The sequence below is a fragment of the Apteryx rowi genome, unplaced genomic scaffold, assembly GCF_003343035.1.
Source record: "Apteryx rowi isolate R43461 unplaced genomic scaffold, aptRow1 scaffold_291, whole genome shotgun sequence".
NCBI classification, from domain to species: Eukaryota; Metazoa; Chordata; class Aves; order Apterygiformes; family Apterygidae; genus Apteryx; species Apteryx rowi.
The window spans coordinates 971,932-995,664 of record NW_020449319.1 but is presented as its reverse complement, the minus strand read 5'-3'; the positions used below and the strand labels follow the sequence as shown (position 1 = coordinate 995,664).

The 23,733-nt window shown below is 38.5% G+C and overlaps 1 protein-coding gene across 1 annotated transcript in view; it reads right to left on the bottom strand.

The window, feature by feature from the left end:
* DLG2 (discs large MAGUK scaffold protein 2) overlaps positions 1-23,733 on the bottom strand; it is a 646,550-nt gene that overhangs the window by 101,606 nt on the left and 521,211 nt on the right. The gene's annotated exons all lie outside the window — the stretch shown is intronic.

Here is a 23,733-nt window from a genome sequence, read left to right as displayed (position 1 = left end):
TAAAATTCAGAGATTTACCAACGTGAGCTAGAAGACTGGCTTGAGGGGGTGGACAAAATCCTTTTCAGTGAGTCAGTGACACTTTGAAGGGTAAGATGTTGCAGACTGATGCCAGGAAGAGATGAAGTTGTTCTCTGCACCTCAATGTTTTATTTCTCTGCCTGCTTCAAAATGAGGGTCTGCATCTCCCCCAGCCGCCTCTCAAGGCTGGAACAGAAATGAAACTATCATGAAGATTTACTCCCTTGGAGGATGGAGGTACCTCCCACCAGCTCACAACACCTCTAAATTTAAGCAAATAAATCTTAATTGTGTCTTTATAAACTATTGGCCTGTTCCATGCTTGATGGTGTTTAAGCTATGTGAGAATGCTGTAAGATAGCAAGAGTCTCATTTTTTTCTAAGAGAATTTTAGGCAGTATTTTTGTTTGACCATTTGCTGTTCACACTGACCCTGTTCCCAGATTGTCTAGATGCTATGCAATAACAAATAATTCATTTTATTCAATGCCCTTTAACTTTTCATTAGATAATAACATCTGACCTTTCCAAGGAAACGAGATTTTGTACAGATGCAAGGTACCTTCAAGCTTGCTTACCAAGTGATTTGACACATTTTGGATTTGGGGTTTACTTCCGCTGCTCCTCCCTTACTTGATACACGTTAACTTCTTTGCCATTGAGCTTTTTTTGTGTTACCTACTGAATTTGTTAAGTTATCGTGGCTACTTTGCCAATCAGCTGGGAACTACTGCTGTCACACAAGGCTCTTCAGTCTTCCCACATACCTATGACTTCACCGACTGCAGATGAAATTCCGCGTGTCAGGAGAAGGGAAGAGACACTCCTACATGCAGACTGCATTTCAGATTTATTCCTTAACTTGCTTCTTCCTTGTTTCTTTCACCTACAGCGCATCTTTAAACTTCTCAGTGATTTAAAAGCCCAAATCCCCAGAGACTTAGGCTCCGACAAACCTATGTTATTTTTAAAAGTGGGGTTTAGTTTTGAAATGTTTATCCCAGTCTAGGATTTAAGCTTTGCTTATGTGAGTCATATTTGTTCTATTCTCCTGCTCTGGAATTTATTTAGTAAATAACCATGTGAGCCCGGCTTTGTTTAACTTGTATTTCATTACCACAGATTTAACATTTCTTCTTGACGCACAGGAAAGGTGTTCTTAAAAAACAAAGAGCCTGCACTTCTCTTCCTCATACAGCATTGGTCCTCTGCATAAAAACAGAATACTTCAGGGGTTATGACTCTTTCATATGCGCTAGGCACACTGAGGAAGACAGTAAAAGATATTGCAAAAGCATATTTCGGTGTGTTTGGGTGTTTTACATCTGGATGAGGTCAAGGATACGAGCGGTTTACATTCAGCAGCTATAACGGCAGCTTTCCCTTTAATATACAGCCGTGTCCCAGGCAGACTCTGCAACTGAGGTGTGGGAGTAACTCCCAGATTTAGACACCAATCTGGAGAGTGAGAAGAGAGGAGCAAAAATCTGATTCTCTCTAGCACAGCATCCAGTTATTTGTAACTTGAACACCAGCACATGAGATACTTAGATGACTGTAGTTTGGTCAGATGATGTTATTATAGCTTTTGTTCTGACTTTAGAAAATATGGGTAATTTAACTGATTTTAACTGACTAAATTTATTCTGAATCTAATGATCTCTCTCCAGAAGACATTTTAAAATCACAACATGTGATAAAAATTGTCCCATAAATGTGTGATGGGAGTCCAGGGGTCAAGCTACTGCTCCCTGCTTAATTAAAAAAAAAATTGTTGGAGTATGAATGATCATTTTGTTACTTTGGGGTCTTGGGATTTTTTTTTTCTTTTTGGATTAAAATACATACATAATTTGAAAAATAACCAAATATATGGGCCTATGCTTTCCCACAATACTTTATTCATATTTACGCATTAAAACAATTCTGAAATGTACACCCGTCCATTTCTCCTGACAAACACCTGGACAAAAAATTGCAAGATTATCAAGTGCAGGTAGTATCTAACTAACCCAATTCAGCTCAGCTTCTTTATTCTAACTTAGTCCTCCTGGTTCCCCTGCTGATGCCTAGATACCACAACGACTGGTTTCACTTGAAACGTGAATAACAAAAGAGAGTGATGCTCCATTTCTGCCATCAGAACTGCTACAGTAGTCTTGCCTATTGTGCCAAAGTCCTTTCTTCTTAACACTCTTCTACATATGGAGTCATTGAAGAAGAGCTGCTTCCTAATAACTTTGCAGTATCTAGGTGAGAACAACTGGCAGTGATAAAGTCTAGAAAAATATTCCATGCTTCCTTCAAATTCAGCACTGAATCCAAATAATATACTTTAAAGGTTCCTACACAATTAAAAGGACACTACAGTTGTGACATGCTGAAAACAAATCCAGTTAAAGGCTGATGCACTAATTTCATGCCCTTTAAAAAAAGGAGAAGACAAAGAATGTATCACTGCCAGAGTATTTCATTAGACCAATTTGCCAAATTTTACTTACCAAAATCCACCTGCAAAGATCCTATCCATTGCCTCATTCAGTAATGATCTAGTGAGCTAATTCTGGTAGCTTAAGAAACCGATAAGTTATGCATTAGACTGAAAGGGCAAATGGGTGAGCAAACTGTAACCTATATTATTCCAGAGGCCAGACCAGATGATATAATGGTTCCTGCTGGCCTATGGCTCTGGAAATGTCACTGTCAGCCACCGGGCAGATGAGAAGGAGGAAAGTGTTTGTTCATACCCAGCTCTACAACAGGCCCAAGGTTCATGGCCGTGCAGGCAGAACTGAAGTTAGCTGTACCAAGGATGAAAATGCAACTTGTTAGCTGCGGAGAAGTGAAAGTAGTGCTTTTGGGTGGTGGAAAGGGAGTTTGTTGCTGCTAGGAATGGCCCAGCAGCAGGGTGCAGTGACAGCAAGATCACCTTTCCAGGGCTCTGGCATCGCTACTGACGGGCTCTGAGCGGGCTGCCAACGTCAGCGGTGCTGCCCTAAGCTGTTGTCTATTTTGCCAAGGTTTAATGTTGGCCCTGCTCAACTCTCTGGGTAGACTGGAGAGACAGAAGAATCAGCTGGAAGTGCTACAGTGTGAATTGTCCCCAAGTCCAACCAAGGCCAAAAGTGAAATATTTTTATCAAATACAGACACCAGTTTGAGCAACTGACATTTACCTGCTTTGTACGGGACTCGTTAGTCTGAATATGCAGAGAGCTGATGTTTTTCCTTCTGCCTCATTCCAACAGCCTGCCAGCCACTAAATCTGGGACCTGCACATATTCTAATCTTCAAATACGAATACAGCTGCTTGCCTTTCCAAGGCACTTACACGTGTGCAAAGGACTGGACAGCCCTCTGGGAATAAGCTTCAAACACCATGAGCTCTCTCCTTAGTTCACGTAAATGGTTAGCCCCAAAAACCAAAACTCTAACAATAATGCACCAAACCTGAAACTTCCAGTCTGGCTGGCCAGATCAAAACTGCAATCCACAACATCCTACCTTATCCACTTTGGCATCTAAGGGTACGCAGACACCAACATTTTCACCACTGAAGTGACTTAGATACCCCAAATCCAGCAACCCCTTTTACAACAGGACTGCAGGCGGGTACCTACCCCGTGGGAGGAGATTTTCTAACTACACACCCCTCTTTTGAGTTTACTCTTCACCAGCTTTGATGGCCCACAGTCTGACACTGTGCAAGCCGTTGTGAGTCTGACTCCTCAACACTTATGTCTCTCTGTGTGTTGTACAGGAAACTACCATGAGGTTTTGAATTCTACAGTGAATGCCTAGAAATTAAGGATTGTCCTGATGAGTGTTGCCATGACTAAGTCGTTTCATAGATATGGGTCTAAGTGATTTGCCAAAGTCCAGGGACAACTCACTGGGCTTTACAATGCAGGGATTTTGAACCTATCTTTTAAAATGTACTTCCTATCAAACATTTAACTACTGCGGGAATATTAGCACCTCTGGAGCAGTCCTCATTTTGCCTCAAACTTTTTATACACCCTTTTTCAATTAAAATAGATGGTATTTTGAAAGATTAGGTTTGAGAAATTAAAAAAGAATGGAAGAGAGTAAACCTCAAGCAATTATTTTAGAAAATCATGTGGAAAATCATATCATTTCTAAATCTAAGAAATAGCAAAGACAGAGATTTTTATGTCTGAAATTTTGATGCTACATTTTGGTCATAAAATAAATAATAGCTATAATAAACAAATGAATAAATATGCTGCAGCTCCCCCACATGAGAGAGTTACAGAGTTTTATGAAGTTACATTACTGTTACTTTTCACTTTTAACTTTATCGTAGAGATTGCAGTTTTCATTCAATTTAGAGAACATGAAAATAAAAAACCATGAGTCTACAAATGAAGTGTGGTTAAGCAACAGAAATACTGGCGTATTATACAACAGTGAAAATGATACTGCAGCTTTGCAGACCAAGTCTTTATTAGTTTGAACTTGTTTAGTGTTGGCACCTTTAAAGAGATACCAATTCTTTCTGTCAGCAGGTATCAAAATTTGCTCTCCTGTGTGATGCAGGATCATCACTGTTTGCTTCTAGATGATAAAAGACTTCATAATTGCTGCTTTTGTGCTTCTAAAATAATGCATCTCCAACCCACTTTAGCAAATGGTGAAGTGGTGATTGCTAATTATGTAAGTGAGAGGTTGGAAAAGGCAGCATATATCTCTTGGACTCTGTGAGAAGAGGGGAAAAAAGGAAAGTAAAACTCAAACTGTCCAATTTCAACAGACTATATTGCTTTAAAAAAAGCACTAGAAAGGCATTAGAGACAGAATTTTATCACCTCAAAAAGGGTTTGTTGAATAACTCCAAACACTATAATAATGCAATAGCTGCCAGACCAACTTCTCCATCAATATCATTTGGCATCATTTCAGTGGAACCAGGCCAGCTTAAGCCTTCTGAGATGTTTTACTGTTCTGTTTTGTGGAAATACAAATTGTATATCACTATGAACTTACTGCCTTGGTTATCTGAGATAGCAATGAGCATGATACTACTATTATTATGGTAACATTATTTATGCTATTTATGTAAAATTTTTTCCTTCTGCTTGCTCTTAGCAGACGTCTTGGCTGAATGGTTTAAGATTTAAAATAATAAAAGAATATGTTTGTTTCTACAATACAAGTATTTTCCATTTCTGCTCTTTACTCATCCTGCTGTCAAGACACCCACTGTTTTACACATGGAGGTTGGAGGAAGGTTAGCAGATCAGCCTCAGACTTTGGAGGACTGGGTCCGATTCTTACTTTCCCATTGATTTACTGTGTAAATCTGGGTAAGTCACAAAGAGTATGTCCACATCATGCTGTGGCACCTAAGGCAGAGACCTGTGTGCTAGACTGAGGTTGTTTCTTTGGAAATGCCTGCAAAGTGCCTAGCATCCCACAACTCTGGAAGCCTTTGAAACTTCTGCAATGTACATAAAAAAAACAAAGAAGTGAAGGAGTGTGCAAAAAGACATGTAATCTGCTAATATTTTTATTCTTTTGATTGGTATTTTATGTCTTTTACACACCAGATTTTTTGCCTAACATTTATCTTGAGTTAATTCTTTGCTAAGAGTATTCAGATTTCTGTTTTTGAGATGATTAGAAGCCCAGCTCTGTAGCCATCTGAGGCTGCAAGCATTTACATAGCAAATTAATGATGGTGAAAAATCCCTGAGGTCTGTGGTGAGTAACTTCTTAAGAAATAAGCAAACAAACATACTACAAGTAGTTACAATTAACTGTACCTCTGCTTCTTATATCTTCCTTTGCGATGTCTGGTATTGACCACTGCCAGGGACATGATTCTAGACAAGACTGGCTGTGGGTCTCTTATTGTATGGGAAATTCTATGGTTTTAATGAGTGTAAAAGATCAAGTAGATTTAACATCAGCTAAATTCATCACTTGACAGAAAAAAAGAGTGCACACAATTCTGATACCATCAATAGAACAATGAAATAGTATGCATTATTTACTGGAGAAACAGTTTTGCTTGAAAGGCCTTGCTCTATTGTACAACACACTGAGCAACCGTACAAAGTTATGCTGCTATTTCTTATCAATCGTATAACTCCGCTGAGCTCCCTCAAGTTTTCAAAGCAAAGGAAATGAAAAACACAGATTTCAATATTGGTGAAGGGAAGATACCTTTACCTTTTATTAGTTTTTATTAGTTTGAATATACCTACTTGTTTTTATTGGAATATTTTCCACACACACCTTTTCAGTAACCTTTCAAAAATAATGACACAGGCATATTTACTGATTTTACTCATTGCTTTGGCCTTTAAAACTTCAGCACAGTAGGCCCATGAATGTTTTTGTTCTTTGATATTGGCTGGTTGACTTTCTTTACCGATATGCAGGTATTTACACTTTAGCCTGTCTTCCAATTAAAGCTTCACCCTTGCATATTTGTTCAGTAGCTGGCCTCACTGCCTGAACATCACTACTAACATTATTTTCATTTGTTTTATTACTGAAGATAATGCTTCTTCCATCTGTTGTGCTATTAGATACAGCCCTCATATTGTGTTAGCTGTGAATATAAATACACCTGAAAAGATATCTTCCTCCTACGATACATTCAGGAGACTAATACTGCGCCCTATTCATAGTCACAAGGAATATAATTTCAGTCCAAATTGGTCTCTGGAAGGTTTAGTTTCAGAGACTTCATGCCTCATAATGAAACAGATGTACTAAAATAAATCAAGCTATTAGTGAGTGACAAGGACTTTGAATCCCACTGAGGTGTGATTCTACCTGTCCCCTTTCCAGTCTATCCTTGGCTTATGAAGGGTCAGCCTGTACTTTCTCAGTTGAGAATTTCCTGTAGCTTCTCCCAACAGTTCAAGAAAACTGAGATCAGCTCAATAGCTTTAACTACAAAACAACCTTTCCTTCCCTCCCAAGATTTTGAGAACTGTTTCCCTACACCCAATTTTACTCTATTCTCATGAACTTTCCAACTCCTTACTTGAATACGTGCATACCAGAACTAAACAGGACTGTTTGTGGAGCTTGCTCAAATTACCCGAGGCTCACAGGAAGCTAATGTCTTGGACAATGTTGTGTATGCACAAGTCCAAGGAGGGACAAGGCAAATAAAAAGCACAGACTCAGACTGGAAACAAACATATCACATATGGTCTGCCTTGGGAACACAGTGTGAAATCTTGGAAAAGTCGGGCACATCACTTTACCCTAGGCACCTGCCTTGCACAGACACGCTTGCCCAGCAGAGCAGCATATGTCTCATTAACCTTGATAGCTTTGTAGGAGTTACTGTTTTATACAGTGCAGAAATGTTTAAAGATATCTCTAGTGCTTTAGGCACGAGATGACTCTTTGTCAAGGTGAAAAAAAGCTTCCTTGCATTGGAATCTTCTTTCTTCAACAAATATTTATGTGGGGCATTGCAAGGAAAAAAACCCTTCTGCTTTCTATTAATAGCTAAGCTACTTCATTTAGCTATTTCATTGCTTCAGGGTAGTGGTGGAGGATCTTACTTTCAGACATTTATTCAATTTCCACAATTCCCCATCCAAAAATCACAGTCCTGAGGCAATTGTTACTTATTATTATTGCTTCATTGCTTTTTCTTGCTACTGTTTTTTTCCAAGAGTAGTCCTATTCCTTGGGAGTTGAGCATATGATACTGATTATCCATATCTTCTTAATGATGATGCTGTCTTAGCCTGCCTGCACCTCTTAAAAATATGAATTGACATAAGGAAGCAAAATACAGTGGTGACCACGACCAGAGTTTCTTAGGCATGGTGATACAAGGAAACCATTTTTGTGTTCATGACTAATCCCATATCTACGCTGGATTGTAGATACTTCTCTTTTTTCAGGCTGATGGTGAAAGTCTCCTGCCCTGCCTCCAGCTGTGCATAAATTCCCTCTTTCCAAAAGTCTCTGGGGTGGCACATCTGTCAGCTACGTACTTCATGTGAGTTTTCCCAAACATACTTAAATCAGAATGGACAAATTAGCAGGTTTAGACTATTTATCAGACCTGGGTGATTCTGGTTGCTGCAGCCTGGAAAGCACTCAGCCAAGAAACTCTGCCTGGAAAAGTATGGAGGAAGCAGGATACAGTGATAAGGAGCTGGGGGCACACTGGGGCAGGTGGTACTTTTCCTGGTGTTGTCAGATGCAGAAGGTGCCACTTGGATTCACTCAAGTGTGTTGGCAAAAAGAAAAAAGGTACAATCCTAGTTCATTATCCCTAGAATCAATAACAACTGAAAGTGACTAAGATGAGTCATGACCTGCTTAAGAACTGTACAAGAATCTTCTGCAAATGTAGACCAGTTCAACCTACATGATTTTCTAACAGAACTGAAAAAAAACCCAACACGCTACTAAATCGGGGCTCAAAATTCCCAAGTGAACTTTTCCAAAAATCTGTAATTCTCACAGCTAAGACATTATGTGCCAGTTTTCTACTTAGATTCCATGAGAATCTGATATGCTTAGAATAGGAGAGAGGAAAAATGGGGTTCCTAACAGAGGCTTAGGGGAAAAAAAATGTTTCTTTCTGAAAATACAGTGCTGGGGAAGCTAATGTGATTTTATTAATTCCATAATCCAACATGAAAGCTCTAGCCTACAGTAAAAACAAAAAAGAAAAGGCATCCTCCCAAAGAAATCCCTCCCACCAAATCCCCCAAATATTTAAAAAGTACAAGCTATAGCAGAAAATAAATTGGATTAAGAAATATCAATACTATCTGATGTAATTATACACAAAACAGGATAGCCTTACAGACCAGCAGAAGCACACAGATCAGGACCATGAGTAGCGGAATCAGAATTTTGACAGAAGTGGTATTAAAATAAACCTAATATGTACTTAAACCTAATTTTATAACTAATTGTGTTTAACTGTTTTGCTATTCTGACTAACATCATTTGCTTGCATTGAGTAATACAATTAATAAATGGTTTGTTCCTTGACTTCAAAATCTGCTGGGTGAAAACTGCCTCTTCCTTTACTCCTTCACTTTCCTATAGTCAGCTGCACCGCTCTTCCAGGCAGGGACATCTTCAACCATCTCCTAAGGCTATCTTGGACACTCTATTGAATTAAAAAGCAGAGCTGAGCAAAGACTGGGAAAAAAACCATCTAGTTTTACCATTAAATTTTTTTTGAAAAAAATCCCCAAATGTCCTGAACAAGAAAAGCATCCAGAAAGGAATAATATGGATAAAAACATTCCCACATATACACTGATCTTTTCTAAAATGCAATGCTGAAAGCAGCCACAGAATTATATCAGTTTTCTAGAGCATCCTGATTAGGGGGGATAGCCATCGCTAACACAAATAAGTACTAGGAAATGGTTGAGCACATTACAAGCCTGAGTGAATTTAAATAAGACAAATACATATATTACCTCAGGATATGTCATATTCCCTGCATGTATCTAAGCTCATTACAGGAAGTACTTAGAGTACTGCTTATGCAATTGGGTATCTAGGTGCAAACATGTATATACTGCAATGGTCTAACTGTTAGAGACAAAGGCTGTATTTGATGGTTGGGAAACTCTGAAATGTTGATTAACTTGATCATCAGATCACATAAAACTGTAATCATGTCTGAAAAAAATCAATGTAATACAAACAAACACCTTGAAATTACTGCTGATACTCTTGAGCTCATCATCCAGAGAACAAAAATACCCTCATCTTTCGGGCATACGACTGGAAAGGATCTATTTCCCAGACAATCAAATCCAGTTCCTGCTTTTATGGAAAATCACCACCTAAAATCCTGTTCATAAACTGATCAAACCTTGTCTTAGAACTAGCTTGATCTGGGCATTTTATAACCATTAGATGACTACACACAGAATCCATTCCTCAAACGGTTAGACTCATTCTTCTAACTAAATGTATTTGAAGCTTACTTATTCGCCTTTGCACCAACACAGTTCCTGTGTTTAAATTATTCTTTTCCATTGTATATCGATTCTCATGACGGATTTACAAAGAGAGCATGACTTCACCTACCAGTCTCCATTTTTCTAAGATAAACAGTCCAATCTTTTCCAGTCTTTTCTGGTATGCTCGCCTTTCTTTCAGTCAGTTTTTTATCCTTATTACAACATTTGCTTAATCTAAATCTTCTCTGGTTAAATAGTAACATCGTATGTCATGCAGTATCAAATGATTCCTTGAAAAAGCAGACATATTACATCAATCATATTCCTCATTCTAAAAATTAAATGAATTATCAAAGAGGGATATCAGGAGAATCTGCCAGACTTGCATTACATAAAATCATACTACTTTTTATTCCATTTTGCATTTACCTCCCTGTTTTATTTCTAAACCTATGTTCTAATTTATGCTTCTACATACTACTGAGGTTAGATTTATGCATCTCCAGATCTGCTGAATGTACATCACTATTTCCTCCTCTCCTGAGGATGGTTGCTCTGGGTGTCATTTTCCAGATAAAGCACTATCAGTAATAGAATAGATATTTAAAAAGCCCTTACTACTCACCATTCCAGTATTCTGTGTTGGAGTAATTGAGTTTGCCTAACCTCAGCACAGCAATCTCTTTCAGTTTTGCTTTCCTATCTGTTGTAGAAATTCCCATGTTCTTATATTTGTTGCTGTTAGCCATCTGATCATTGGTCCTGTGTACTACAGTTTTATTGTATTATAGCCTTTCAATTAAATGAAAACCGAAAATGCAAAGTTAACTGGAAAATGTCTATCAAATGTCAGCACGCGTATTACTAAGCCATTCAAGGCTTCTGTCTAAGGTGTCTTCATCAAATCAATACCCTTACTGATATCATTCAACTCAGGCATGCCAGACTTAGGTAAAAAAAGGCAAGATCAGGATCAGCTCAACAGGACACAGAAGACCTCTGCTATCTCCCTGCTGTCCAAGTGAACTGTGTTATTGATAAGCATTACAGATTTGTAGAAAATGGAAGTGCTGAAAAACTTTCCGTCTGATATCCAGGCTTGCATATTCTTTCATGATTTTGACAAGCATCACAGAATAAGAGCAACAATCTCTTCATCTTTTCCCAAGGACCAACAGTTTATTCTCTGGAGTAAATGAATGCTTTCTTATCCTAAAATGGATATCAGTTTATTACTGTTTTATACTACTTTCATTAAAGTTATTGTGTGTATGTGCATGTATACATAAACATATGTAGATAGAGAAAGAGATAAAAAGGGCTCGTGCCTATTTATTGGTGCAGACTTTCTTACAGTTACCAGCCTACAGTGAGTAGTACAGCAGCTGGATTGCAGTGCCATATGCTCCCTTGAAAGGCAAATTGTTTTAGACCCATTTTAAGTGGGGATTTCATCATTTGTAACACAGCGACACTTTTTCATGACTGCAGGTCTATGGATTTGCTCTAAGAGTTGTGTGTTATTATGTAACTACCTGCAGACTGGCTTTCCTGAGAAGGCTGACAAGAATGGTGATAATCCGTAATATCTTATTGACACTGTACTTTGGCTCAGCCTCAGTAGGTTGATTTCTCCAAGGTTCACTTTGATTTGTCGCTTCACTACTTGTGACTGTCCAGGGTGATCAAGGTAGGAAAAGGCAATGGATCAAGATAGTTGTTTCCCCTTGTGTGTGATTAAAAAATGTTAGCACCTACTAAAGTCACACCCATAAAACTTTCAGAGCCAGTTTGGACAGGAAGGGTTAAAACCCATAAACATTTAAGAGACACTTAAGAAACTTCTTGGAGAACAAAGAATGACTTAAATTTCCTRTGCGTGCTCTCCTAGGAAAGAGAGATACTCAGCTCAGATGAAAGACACTTGGGCAAGATTGTCTGGGAGCGCATTATGGTCTGGGATTTGTGATCAGGTTCCCCCATGTCATGAGAGCTGTGGCAAATGACTGCACTTCCCGAAACAAACAGAGATGACTTGGCTTAGACCACACAGATAAAGGGTTATATCAAATTGCATTGCCTTGCATTTTCCAAGGACTAACAGCACACGCTCACATGGTTGCCAGGCATCAGAAACTTGCAACTGGAACATGAATCTGAGCTCTCAGAGTGAAAAGGAGACAGAGGGGTTGCCAGCCTCACAGCCATATGGGAAGAGAAAGGCCTCAAGGGAGCATAAGTCACAGTGACATCTTTTACAGATATCTGTCTAACATGTTCTTAAAGGTCCCCAGAGATGCAGACACTTCAATCACTCCAAACAGTCTATTAAGGTGCTCCATTCTCCTTTCTGCAGAGTCATTTTTTGCTGATGCCTCATCTGAAGCTTTCTTGCTGCCTTTCAAGACCATTGCTCCTAGTCTATAATGAGTATAAGAAAAAAAATGGCAATCTGAAATATTTTAAAAATAAATTAAAATCTAGTACAATTATGACAAGAAAAAGGGGAACACATTCCTAAACAGGGACAGTTCTACAGGTGAAAACCTTTTGATAAGGTCTGCAATTGACAGAAGTGAACCCTTAAAGTAAATTACTGTATTCCAGTTGGGACAGATGAAGCTCATTACTGCCAGTGGCCTACATGCTATAAAATGGGTTAATATTGCTATAGAAACCTTTTTGGTGTGTCCCTGTAATTAGCACAAAAGTATTATTGTAATTAACTGAATCCCCTAGTACCTAGTGCAGTTCATGGCTGTAAGCAGGTTAATGTGAAAATTAATTTGTGCTAATTCACATAAGATCAGTGAAGCCCAAAGCAATCTGAGTGCAGTGGCATTTTGTGGAAAAACAGTATTTTTCTGTTGACTTACACGATGCACCGAAACTTCAAGAATGTCACATAAACCCATCTCAGCTTTCACGTGCAGTAACACCCTTGTGATAGTTCTGTCTTCTCTGGGTAAATTTATTGTGAAACTCACTCACTTCTGAAAGAATAAGTAATGTACTAGCTCTTGATGTAGAGATTAAAGGGGTAAAAGATTTGGGCATCTTCTCTGGCCTGACCTCTGTGTGCTTCAAGGGGATGTCTGCTCTCACTGCAGACTGTTCTGCGGAGTGAGTTGCTTTTTCATTTTGAGAGGATTATACTTGACTTGCAGGCCATAAAGCTGCGCTTTCCCAGATGCTACATACACAGATAAAAGAAGATGAAGTTCTTTCATGCACAAAACCTTAAATGCAAGAGACTGTAGAAAGTTCAGAGGGAGCTGCACTCTCCCCTTTCTTGGTCATAGGCAATGTGGCAAAATAATAAAAATCCACTAACGAGAAGACTAAGAGAGAACATGGCTGAAGGCAAGCCAAATCAGGGGGTGGTTCAGTGTTAGAGGACAGGAAGAGAGAAGATAACTGATTTCTGTGCCTGCTGCTTTTAATCCTTCCACTAAGAAATAATGTTTTGCAGTGGACAGAATTTCTGTTCCCTGCAGGCTGAAGAAATACTCATCAACTGCTAGTGCAGTACGGCCAGTTAAGCTTCACAGATTGAACTAAGCTATCTCGTAACGGACTATTCTTGTACTATGACAACAACTAGCTATGCTTGGAGTTGTTTAGGCTTTTTCTCTCTTTTTGAAGCCTGTGTTACGCTAAACTTTTGCAACTTCCATAATTTGCCTTCCTTCAAAGGTCTACAGTCCTGTCTTCCTCTTATGAATGCCTAGAAACATCACTCCTTAAGCTGAGAGCTGCAACCTTTGGTGATCCTCCTGCAAAGATGTGCTACCGAAATAATGTTAAGGAAACAGTGCTGAATCCTCAAGATCTAGTCCCACTCTTGGATCCCTTCTTATCTATGACCTACCATCCTGCATCCTGTGGTGGGCAGATGGCGGGGAGTTCATAAAGGCCTGCTTACGCCTATTGAAGTTATTTTTCTAGGGTCCTGAGAGAAGCTTGCTCACCCAGAACTCAGTTCAGAGCTACTGTCCTCTAGAGGAACTTCTCTTTCCATCAAACAGGAGGAGCTGGGGAGACCAGCCTTCCTTGACCTTGCCAGTAACCACGTGGTCTCTGTCTATGCCATGTCCTTTCTGTCCCCTGTCCTCAACACAACTAATCAAAGTCCTGATCTCCCCCTCTATTGACCCTTTCTGTTACAACCTGAGGATGTTAATTCACAACACTAGATTTTATGGCAAAACTATCTTATGAGGTCCTTGCCCTGCCATTGCTCCACCAGGAGCTCTGCCAGTGTGACTCCTTGTGGGGCTACACTGTCAACTGGGCCATTCAATGATCAGAGATAAAGATCAGTCCTTGCCTTAATGAGTGTAACAGTGGGGTCAGTGAGCTGTGGCAAGGAGCTGGAAACAAGTGGACAGAGGAGAGACCTTCTCACCAGCTCTACCAGCACAGCCCCTGCAGACCAAGGAACGGCCGCATTGCTCCAGGCTTCCGCTTGTACATCCATTTTGACACTCCCCGGGCCCAGCCAGGATCCATAACTCCACCAGGGGTTCAACAAGAGCCACGTATCCTCCATGCACCACCACCACCCTCAGTACACTACGGACCATTGAGCCTGCTTCTTGGCCTCAGCGATGACTGCATCTCTTTACTTATGAACTTCCTCGCATGTCGAAGTGGCTCGTGCACTGTCCCTTGCCCAGCCACAGCGATTAATTCTCACATTTCCTTCCTCCTCTCAGCCACCTGACTTACCCCTCTGCTCTCCCTCTCCAACTACCTGCTTCCAAAAATTTGGATTAAAAAAATCATTTTTTTTCCTAAAGAATATTTAAGCGGGTTTTCTCTCCCCTTTCATCAGCCTAACTGCTCATTTTTCTTTTTCCCAAAGTCATCAGTGGCCTACCCATACTGCCCACCCTCCAGATCTGAGACGATCGTTAGTGTTTTGAAGAACAGCTATATTTGATTTTCCTTTTTAGATATGCATCCACAGTTGCTGCTTGTTTCCCTAACTTCTGCCAGGTGCTGAGTTTGTTGGCTTCAATTTGTCTCCATTCTCACAGCAGACATCTCTCTGAAGAGTGGCCCATGATCATTTCAGGTGTAATTTGCTATCATTACTTTAACTTTCCTTCTCACAAGGCCATTTAGTTGAAAGACAATCAAGTATAGAGAGGCTCCATTGGGAGTGGAAACAAGAGGATAAAGTGAATAAAGGACAGTGAAACAAACTCTCTTTTTTATAAAATGAAGCATAAGGCTTGCTAGAAGCTATACAGGTCATATTGGTGTAGATACTTTGATTTTTTTAATACTATTCAATATGTATTTATTAAAGGACAATAGAAAAAGCTATTGTATTTTATTTAAAAGAAAGAGAAAGCTGAGAATGTCTGACTATACAAAGCTTAGAAGAGACATAAGAGGAGGTGTTAAGGACCTTACAAACACAGCTTTACAATCTTTTATAGTCAAGCTTCCAGCAGGGCATAATAGTTCAGTTCATTACAAAAAATATATGTCTTTGAAATTACAAGCCTAGTTTGACTTTCATGTGTTATTAGCTCTCTGTGGAATTGAAGCATTTAAATTGATTGTAATGAGACATTAGCAGGCACTATTACTGCAGCAAACTATTCCTGCTTTGAGATGGCTGGCTCAGGAGGCCTCTAAAAGCATCCCAACTGACAACGAGTATCTTGCACGGGCACAGAGAAATAAAAATCAGCTCTGTAGAGGCTTGCCACACAGATGGCTTTGCTGTGCAGAGCGGGCTGAACGGCTGCTCTGAAGGGCGCCAGGAAAGCAGGGCAGCACCCTTCAAAGGCGAGTGGATCTCACTGGAGGGTACGCACAGGGGGGCATTGGTTAAATGCACATATAGTTTAAAATATACTGAAATGAATTTCTGCCAGACGCTAAAATTAAAATTAAATAAATAGACAAAAAAAAAAAGCAGAATCAAGACACATTTATCAATGCAATAATAATCATTACCAACATATCTCCCTGGTACCAAGATGCTGAACGTGAGGCTATTCCGAGAACTACAAGACTTCATATCTTGCAACGTATTTCCACCTCAGCAAAATCCCTTCTCCTTCATTTTCAAAATGCTTCACCCCTCTCAAACTTTTTTAGTTTCTGCTGCAGCTTAAATACAATTCAGCAAATGACTGGCCTCCCTCTTTCTTCACTGCCCTATGCCAGCAACTTGCTTTCTTTTCTGTCTTTTCCCCTTTCTTGATCCTTTGATATCTAATTATGTCAAGGGCACTAATAAGGTCTCTCACAATTACCTTGTTTTCATGAAGCCTGCAAGAATTTTGTAGCTTTAAGACTGTTGAATATGCATGTATATATACATACTTTTGTTTATTCATTTATAGTGATTGCATAATCTAAATTTCTAAGGCAAGCACACTGAAAAAAAAATGATTATGAAATACTCTCAGAAGAAATCATTGCAAATGTGGCAGCTGCTAAGAACCACTATGACTTTCATATGTTTCCTTCCCCTAGAGGTTACTATCGCTGCTGGCCAAGAAAACAGCTGTAGTATGCTCATGAAGGGTAAAGAAAACCTGGAGAAGGCAGCATTGCCCTTTGGCAGTTTGATGTCTTGCTGGAAGGCTTGTCAACCTTATTTACATTTTAATTTGCATGCCAGTGCCTACAATTCTTTACATTTGGGTTCCGCTTTAAAGTATCTCCTTCACCGTAATCACAACGACCTTTACACGTCTCCCSCCGTTACCCTCTGGGGGCTGCAGCCCCAGCTTGCTTAGACAACCACAAGACTAGCAGCAAGAAATGTCAAGCTGAGCATGACATTTATCCAAAGGGTTGGCTGCACATAAGGTAGCCTTTTTGTAATGTTTTTGATTTCCTGCAGGAGATTAAAGAGTGGTACGTGAAATAGTCACATCCTGTTAAAGGAGAAGGCAAAAAGGAATTGTGTTTCCTGTAAGACAGGAGCAAAACTAGCAGCATGTACAGCCTGACAGGGGTGACCCCTCAGAGCTGAGAAAATGGGAGGGATGAAAGTGGGCAGTGACTAATTAACATTGACATTATTCTCACCGACGAAGTGGCACCAGAAGTTGGCCGGATTATACCCACTGGCTAGTTCAGGGGAGCACTGCCATCAGCATCCACCGCTTCAAATAAATCACAGCACAGACACAGAAGCACAATGCACACGTTAGCCCCCAGCCTGTCAAGCTGTTATGAAAATACAGTCTCTCTTACATCCCAAAGAGTGACAGCTGAAAATATACACAAATAATACAAGATTTTGTGAGAACTACCACTGTTCTACCTTTGGGTCATCACAGAAAATACTCTAGTGAATACATTTTGAAGAAGAAAAGTTTTCAAAGCTGCTGAAATATCCCTGGAATAGATAGAAAGTGGTGTTTTTATCATTTCTGGCTAATTCTTTCTAATGAGTTCACCACTTTGGGATTTCCTAATACTAATAAATCTCTTCTCAAAGTTACAGGGAACATCTCTGGGTATATAGACAGTGTAAAGTGTTTCTAACTCCATAGTTCTTGCATTTCTGATTAGTTTTGATTAAAAAAAAAACAAAAACAAAAAAACTTTGCGTCCTTGTGGCTGGGAACACCAACTGTAAGAACAAGCCCTTCAGTGGGCTGTACTGCTTAGGGATAAATGAAGTGCCATATTTGGGGAAGGAGGATTTTTTTTCCTAGGACAGATTGCAAAGACAGTAAGAGCTGGGTTTCTGTCACATGTCTGTTTTCTGGGATCATCTCAGAGTTTTATTAATATATTCCACAGTATTACAGGGAACATGAATTTTCCTTTGTCTCAAGCGCTCGCTTCAGTGCATCATCATTGAACACTAAATTAAAGAAGTATCATGTATGATTCACTCTGTCTGTGAGTCTTTCCAAAGGAATGTATGGAAATATCACCACGGTAGCGTCTGAACTTTTACATTTCAAGAGTTAATTTCAAAGCTTTTCTGAGCACAAGTGACAGTATTTGTCCACGTTTCTTGTGTCCAAAATGCAATGAATAGTTAAGTAGAATTTTTCCTCTTTTCCGCTTCACCACACTGGCCACATGGATCTTTTTTCTGTTTGCAGTTATACCAATACATACCGATTACAAGTCAACTGGTATCAATAGCTTGATGTAAAACTAATGAGAAACTGGATTCAGACTGATAATATCCCATCTATTTATTCATATTTACATAATACTTTTGTTATTAAGCTACATGTTTTCTAAGAATATGGGGAACTGCAGTTAACCATCAGTAACAGCCTTGGTAATCAATGCATTTCACAAAATGAGGCCTATCTTTTTTTTTATTAATTATAAGAAAGGAGAGATGTATTAAGATGGAAAACCTTAGCCACGACAAAAAGGTCAAACAGTGCCTTCCATGCTTTTTGTTCCCACTGCCTTTAAAAGAGCAGTAACAGCATTTCTATATAAAATAGCAAAGAGAATAACATTAAAGAGAAATGAGATGTTTATAAACCAATAGAGCATCCTTATCAACACAGTGAATAGAGAAGATTCATGGATTGCACATCTATGTGGACATTTTAACATCTCTTTACTTTAAGGCACAAGAAAGTCCTTTGCTGGCTACAAGCTGAGGAGGATCAGGATGCAAGACAGTTCTTCTGAATTCTGCTGAAATGCAAACTGACTATATCAGCACCAGTTCTTACAGCTTCATAAGATAGTTTGTTTCTGTTATCATGGGCACATGCTATTTAACTTTTATTTATWTATTTACTAACTAGTCTGTTTACCCCAGATCAGACATCCTTTATTCTAGGGATGTGTCATTGCAAGCACAAGGATATAAGTATCAGAAATGCCATAATTTCTGGCAGATGGCACCATGCTGTCAGTCTGTAATTTTCACACCAGAGGTTGCTGTCAACCTCCCTTATGCTTGGTTTACCACAGATTTTTAAGTCAGAGTGCTGACCTAAGAACAAAATCTGGCTTGGATACTTGATGGCTAAAATTGAGGACCTGTGAAACAAATGGCTGCATGAAACACTGCGATGACTTAAGTTATGTCACTTTTCATCAGAATTTTACTATTAAAGTAAGAAGGTACCAACATGGACAATGACAAAGACGAACTAGAAAAACCTGGAGAGGCTGTGACTGGCTGTCTGCAACTGAAAAGAAATGAAGCTTTGGAAGAAATCCAGGATCAAAGGACCTGGGAAACGTCAGCTGGATGGGACTTCTATCGCATTACAAAGCTCAAGGCAGCAAGTATGGCAGAACGAGCTATGCAACAGATCAGAGCCAATTATCAAAGTAATCCCATTTGGCCATAAAAATATCTAGTCGTTTAATACTGCTAAGCCTTGTTTGTAATCACAGGGCTTAATGAGAACAACTTACTCTGAAAGGAAAGAAGGGAAATCTCTAGAGGAGAAAGAGTACTAAAGAGGAGGTTAACAAATGCAAGTAAATTTGAGGTTTTCAGTTCTTTTGTATAGGCCATATTCTATTGATAGAGGATTTCTTGATCAGCCAACCCAATGCCAAAACCAGCTTCATGATTCTGAAAGTGTACTTTTGTTTTCACACACTGTGTAATACAGGCAAAAGTCTCTCAGTTAAGGAAAAGTTGCTTTTCTTTGAATGAGATTCTGTATAATTTCTTACAGGAAAGATTTCAGTCTATAGACTATGGGAAGAAATAGTTATCATCTATAATTTTCATTGCCCACAAGAATTTTGAAGTGAACTTAAATTCTAAGTAAGCATTTGGCAGATTTGCACAGGGGAGAAAAGGTGTTGGGCAGAAGTAGTGTAGTTTATTGCAAATGTCAAACCACAAGAATAATATGAAGCAATTACTGGAACTTAACATCTGGGAAGATCCATATGAATATTCATCCATCCTTTGAGAAGTCTGGCTCCTTTTTGCCATATTTATTGCATAGTGGATATCAGATCCTAAACACTGGGGAATAGTTTGGTCCAAAGTGGACATTATTGATACACTTTAGAAATTTTAGCTGACTTGAAACAATGGGTCTAAATCATGGTGGTTACACACATAAACAACATACAAGCAAAACTTTCTTTTCTACAGAATTACAGAGCTGGTAAATCACAGTGGCAAGATAACATATGGTTAACAACTTAAGTCCTTTAGAATGAAAAGATCATTAGAATAAATAAAATATTACACTTAGCTGTGCTAGTGTGCCCTGGCTCACATTATCCTCCCTGGTCACACTGATGTTTAACAACTGGGTACAGCAATATAAAGGTTTAATATCCGGCTATATTTAATATCAAACTCCTTGATTCTGCCAGTGCCCACTATGGCTGTGGGCCTGTCAGCATTTTCAGAGGTTTATAACCTTCATAAAAACTCATGGAGTATAGAAATGAGTCAACTAGTACTTATAATTGCTGGCATTTAGCACCAGAGAAGATGACTAAGAAGCTATATTTGAAATACCTAGAGTCGACAGAGTCCAAGTTCAAATTCCAGGGAAGATCAACTAAGCACTGCATTTTTCTGAATTAAATAAAATTAACTGGGTGCAGCTTACTGATTGTAGAAGTTTTAGGTGAGCACTCATTGAGTGCATGAGTTTGCAATTCATTTTTTCTGCACAAACATTACAAACATATTCTGATATTTTGCAAAATGAGTATTGCTTTGCCTTGGTTTTCCCCTGAACACAGAATATTGTCATGTTTGGCATTTAGCTTCCCGCCCTTTCATCAGCAGAGGTGGCTGCATTTCACATTTTTAGAAATAATGTTTAGGAAATTCCCTGGGGCATCATTTTCAATGGCAGGTGTCATCTGTCTCATAAGGTCAAATATATTTCCACATCATTTCCCACGGTCTTTCTCTTCTATATTAACCAAGCTTACAAAAAAATAAGTTGAAACAAAAATTTAGGGAATTAATATTGTTAGGTGCTAGATGTTTCTCTATCAGAGTAGGTGTTTCATTTAAAAAAAAGGAAAAAAAAGAATATCCCAATATCACACATTAATTTTATTTATATATGGCAGCTTGTACAACACATCTGAAAGATGGTTGATCTTCCGCACCACATGCTAAAACAAATTACGTTTATATTGCCTTTTATCCAAAAGGATCCTGAGGTATTTCACAAACTTAATGCAGCACAAACATCATTAATCAATGGGATCCACCTCAAGGGTGGCAATCACAATTATAAAATTGCTGTAAATAAATCAAAGAACAGAACAGTGGCTAAACTAAAATCTTTGATTTGTATGTTTTCAGGAATATGTGAATGACTATAAATGGGACCAGAATCAGGCCCTGCATGTTTTCAGGTCGGTGCTTATGCCTTCACAAATTCCATTACTTCAACTGGTTGAGTGACTCTAATATTTGAATTCAAATGATCTATTTGCATGTGTCACTCAAACCTCTAATTTACGTTGGGCAAAATAGTAAACTAAAGATGTTTCCTCACTGAAAAATCACCTTCTTAATCCAAACTCAAATTCCCGACAGGGATMCCATTTTTCAGCAAACATTAGCCCCCACACCCTCTCTGCCCTTGCCTCCCCCAACTGGCAGTTTGGGGCAACTGAAAATTGAGGGGAAGAACGGGGAGGAGTCATGTTGTAGATATTTTGATAACCAGCAATTAAAAGATTTTCATCAAATGTTTACAGATTTTTCAGAAATAAGAAGAATACATTTTTTTCAGGATTATCTAGTTATGGCTTGCTTTTTTTTTTTAGCATAACGATCTTCTACAAGTATTTCTGATAATATTGTAAAGATGACAACAGGCATAAGGAACACAGGCTTTATGGATGTAGGTCAGAACAAACTGGACATATTTCTGATATTTTAACCTCCCATTTACATGAAAGATCAGGTATACTTTGTCTTTACATTATACTTTTAAAATAACTTCTAACTACACCAAAATTCAGCATAATAGTATTACAGGTAAGGTAATCTAACCCTGTGGGGAAAGGCATTAGGGGTAAGAGAAAGAGACAAGATAAAATTGTTATTAACGTATAGTTTCAGACAAAAACATGCCAGGTAGCTGATTATGTCTAAGAAAAATAGCAGTCTCGTCCATTTCCTTCTCATGTTTCAAATCTTAAAAAAAAAAAAAAAGAAAAAAAAAAAGAACACACCTCCCACTACAAATACAAATAATTAATTCTGGATCAGGCATTTTCAGGAGAATTATTTGACAGGCCTGCAAAACAACATCTACAGCCAAAGCTTATTTATTTCCATGTTAACCAAGCATACAAAAAATGAACTGAAATAAAAAATTAGGGAACTGATAAAGTGTAAGATTTTTCAAGCTCCGTAAGTCTAGATATTTCCTTGGCCCGTCATTGACTCATACTTAATACTAAATATCTCAAACAATCAAGGCAAAATAGTGGATTTTAAAGTTTAAAAATGGTGTAGGGCAAAAGCTAGACACTAATTTCCGACTGGCAGATAAACCTTAACTAAAGAATCATATACTCTATAGTAATTCCACTAGAAAATGCACAATAATATGCAGTCCCATCTACCTTATTTTTTCCAGCCCTTCTACTTTCCATCATTCATTATCTAAGTACTAAAATGAGTTTAATAAAAGCAAAGCAGAATTTCTTCTCCACTCTGAAAACACTGGAGTTTTTAGAGACTCCAATGTCTCTGTGAGTGTGAGTGACATCATTTAAAAATCAGGTGTGAATAGCAAGAAAAGAAAATGAAAACAAAGATATTTGAGTGCAAAAAATATGTACCACATGAACTTACAAAGGCCAATATAAAATGGTTATCATAAAAATATCTGAGTAGCTCAACAAGCTTTTCCTATGAATCTTTCAAAACTAGACCAGTCCACCACTACAACTCAAACGTGATGAAATTTGAACTGGGATGGAAGAAAGCAGAAGTGAACAAGATTCCTGAACAATTTCTTTAATTCAAAAAAAAAAAAGAAAAAAAGAACATTTTAGAACACCTCTAGAAAAATTTAGGGTTTTTAAACAGGCAGATTTCAAAAAAAAAGGTAAAATTAAAGTGATTTCACGTCTGGAAAAAACCTGTTTTGTAAACTCGCTTGTATGCTGGATGGGTATACACTTCACTAGAGAATTTAACTCCTGTGATTGTAGCTCAAAAGGAGAAATACAGATAACTTCTGGTAAGAGAAGAGTTTCGCCCAGTGCCACCTCCTGTTAATAGTACCTTGCGTTTCTGAGCTGCGGTCCAACCCAATGTCAGCAGCAGGCAGCGCACGGTGTTATTTCTCTCCATAGTGCTCAACAGAAACACCTGCTCCAGGAGGGCAAGGATAGTCTCTGTGACACTAGACAGATGATTATTTTGCCCATTCCCAGTTTCCCAACTATAAAACCAGGATAATAGATTCCTTTCTGGAGGGATATTTTGCTAATGGGAGACCCACAGATCTCATGCAAAAAAAATTAGATTTAACAGTACTGTAAATAAATAGAGAGAATAAAATACTGTTTAACTAAAAAAAAGGTAGTGTATACTGATGGTAATGGTATTTATGTTTATATCTTCTTAACTCAGCTTCGGGTGGCTTTCTTGAAAGAAAGAAGAGATTTTTGTAATACTTTCATTACATTTCTCATAAAATGCTAGGTAGAAAAATTTGCTCTTTAGTATTACTAGCTGCCCTGAGTGGTTTTTCTAGTCTTTGTACACATTATTGAACATAGTGGAAATGTTTCTGAGAGTAGAATTTACTTAAAATGTTGAAATAAATAGCTATAA